Source organism: Odontomachus brunneus, unplaced genomic scaffold (assembly GCF_010583005.1).
Source record: "Odontomachus brunneus isolate Ranch 3 - 2012 unplaced genomic scaffold, Obru_v1 Obru_scaffold_111, whole genome shotgun sequence".
NCBI lineage: Eukaryota > Metazoa > Arthropoda > Insecta > Hymenoptera > Formicidae > Odontomachus > Odontomachus brunneus.
The window spans coordinates 138086-141782 of record NW_022639561.1 but is presented as its reverse complement, the minus strand read 5'-3'; positions in this window follow the sequence as shown (position 1 = coordinate 141782).

The following is a 3697-nucleotide window of genomic DNA, read 5'->3' as shown; positions in this document are numbered from 1 at the left end:
AAAAAAAAAAAAAAAAAAAAATAGCAGGAAGTCGCAATGTGAAACTTTTAATCTAGGTGAACTTTGATCAAGGGCATCAAAGTGCCCACCTTCTCCACCATTATTACTACTATAAAATGATTTACTTGTATTTTATTTACTTTTAAAACAAGCAAATATTTATTTAAACAGTTTTTAGCATTTAAAAATACTAATTTTCTCCTTGTAAAGAAATCATTTGTTTATTCTTATATATATAGATATTTTAAATCAAATAAATCACTTTTTTTATTTATAAATTCATAATTTTACAGCTTATTTTACAAATTTAAAAAAATATTTCTTTATATTTATTATATACTTTCTAAAATTTAACAAATATTTTTTAAGTTACGAAATTATATGTAACAAAATATATTTCTTTCATTTAAAGAATTATTTTCTAATGTACATTACCAATTTAAATTTCGATTTTCTTATTTCTTTTGTAACAAGACACCTGACCCGCTACCGTTTCGTATTAGTTGAGTTGTAATATATTATTTATATGGAGTATATGTTGTTATAGTTTATATAATTTGTATAGTTCCCATAGTTTATATAGTTTATATAGTTTGTATAGTTTTTTTTAAATAGTGTATATAGTTTATAGAAGTTATATCATCACTACGTGTATATAGTTTACCATTGTTACGCCGAGACAAATATATATATATATATATATATATATATATATATCCTCGCGTCTAACTGCTGCTAGCGTCAAACCTCCCCCCATTTCCCCGGCGGCGCCAGTCACAACGAGCCTCGGCGTGCGCTAACTCGGTACGGCGCCGCTACGTGGCGCCGGCCGAATACCGCGGCCTCTTCTCGCGGTTAAATTTTGCGAGCCGACACGATATAAAAAGGATACTCAGCCGCTACCAGCGAGAGTCGTTGACCGGTCTCATCCGAGATCAGTTAGGGAGAATATCCCTGACGAAGCCCTCCTGGTGACGAGTTGCCGATTCAACCGCCACCGTTCCCATCCTGTAGGACGAGCGTGTTACCGATTCAATCATCGTCCTCTTTTTTGCACCCTCGACGACTGTGTTGCCGATTCAATCGATCGTCACTCCTGACTCCTGGGGAACATCGTCCCCAACCGCGACGACCGTGTTGCCGATTCAATCGATCGTCGTTCTTAACTCCTGGAGAACCGCGTGTCGACGCGATCACATTTCCTCGCGTTCGGGCACTTTGCCCTCGCAACCATTACTCTGCGTGCTGTAGTCGTGCCTTCTGCACCACGGCTATAGCGTCTATACACACTGTAAATATTTCTTTGTACATAACATTTCTTTCAGACATCCTGAATAAATCTAAGTTGTAAATATCAACCGCGCTTTCTCTCTCATCTTCCCTCACGCGAACCCGGACTCCAGCGAGCGAAATTTGACGATAGAAAGAGGAGACGTTACACTTTATTAATTTAATAATTATAAGTAATTATATTTATTTTTTTCATGTGCAATATTTATAGAAATATTTACAAAATATTAATTTTTTGTTTACAATAAATATTATATAAAATATTTAGATACTTAGATATTTTTATATTTCAATAATATTTTGAATATAGATTTTCATTATTTTTCCTCTCTCTTTATGTATATACCAGGTGTGTACCTATAAAATGCGGATTTTTTTAAGGAAAAACACATGTTAATTTGAAGTGAACGGTTAAAGCTATTTATTTGAAGTATGCGCCATTGGACGCTACAACTTTTTCCCATTTTTCTGGCAAAAGATGAATTCCGCGACGATAGAAACATTCATCTTTCGAAGCAAACCATGAATCGACCTATTTTTTTCACTTCTTCGAAATTAACGAAGTGCTGCTCAGCCAATCCGTGCGTCATCGACCGGAACAAGTAATAGTCCGAAGAAGCAATATCCGGCGATTACGGCGGGTGAAGTAGCACATCCCAATTCAATTCTTTTAAAGTTTCCTTAATAACATTTGTGGTGTAGACCGGCGCATTGTCATGTAGCAAAATCACTTTTCCATGTCTTTGGGCCCATTCCGGACGTTTTGTGATCAATGCATGGTTCAGATTGATCATTTGTAGTCGGTAGCGAGCAGCATTAACCATTTTACCAGATTTGAAAAGTTCATAATAAACAACACCCTTTTGATCCAACCAAACACAGAGCGTTATCTTCTTTCCGAAGCAATTTGGTCTTGCAGTCGATGTTGATGGTTGGCCTGGATCAACCTATGATTTCCTTCGTTTGTGATTCTCGAAATATATCAATTTTTCATCACCTGTAACGATTCGATACAGAAAACTCTTCCGTTGATGTCTTTTCAGCAGGAGTTCGCTGGTGACTTTTCGATTCTCCATCTGTCTTTCAAATCGTGTGGTACCCATTTTCCTTCTCTTTGAATCTTTCCCATCGCGTGCAAACGCTTGCTAACACTTTTTTGTCACATTTAATACTTCCAATTGTGATTGAGTTTGAGTGCAGTCTTCGTCCAACAATGCTTACAACACTGCATCTTCAGATTTTTTTCGGTGATTTACCCTTAGCCTTGTCTTTTACATAAAAATCACCAGTTTTGAATCAAATGAACCAGCGTTCATAAGTGTCTTGAGATGGTGTATGTTCGCCGTAAGTTTCTACAAGTATTCGATAAGTTAGTGCTGCAGTTTTCTTCAAAATCAAGTAATTAATCAAAACCTTCCGCAAATGGTCTTTTTTGGTACGAAATTCGACATTTTCAAAGCAGAAAAAGTCTATGATTCTTACGCTCTCACAATTTTTTATATGTATGGTTTTGTAGGTTAGAAATAGCCAAACAAAATACTATATATGTTAAATCACCACGTGTAAAAACGTATGTGTAGCACCATCTGTTAGGAAAATCCGCATTTCATAGGTATATATCTGGTATACAGGGTGTCCCATTTTGAATTATGCACCTGAATATCTCGTCAGGGGAGCCACCAATCCGAAAATAACCCTTACAAAAGTTGTTGGGTTCGGAGGGGGACATCGGATGGTGATTTTCAATTTCACCTTGACCTTGACCTTCAAGGTCATTTGAAGATGAAATCGAATTTTTAAATAGAAACCGCTATTTTTGACTCCGGATTCGGAAAGAGCGCGAAATTTTACGTTTAGATGGGTACTTGAGGTTCTTCTTTGGAATGACCTTCAGAGGTTATTTCAAGGACAAAATATTTGAAGTTACGCACTTGAATACATATCTTGTCGGGGAGCCACCAATCCAAATCACCCTTACAAAAGTTGTTGGGTTCGAAGGGAGACATCGGATGGTGATCTTCGATTTCATCTTGACCTTGACCTTCAAGGTCATTTGAAGGTCAAATCTAATTTTTTAAATAGAAACTTTAAAGTTACGTTAAGAGTCGAAATGACCTTTAAAGATCATTTCAAGGTCGAACCGCTGACAAGTCTATCATGACCTGAAAATCAACATTGATCATGGTTTGTTTTTTAAGATTTGACCTTCAAATGACCTGAAAGGTTAAGATCAAGGTGAAATTTAAAATCACTATCCGATGTCCTCTTCCTAACCCAACAACTCTTGTAAGGGTTATTTTCGGATTGGTGGCTTCCTTGACGAAATATTCGGGTGCGTAATTTAAAATGGGACACCCAGGATATATATATATATATATATATATATATATATATATATATATATATA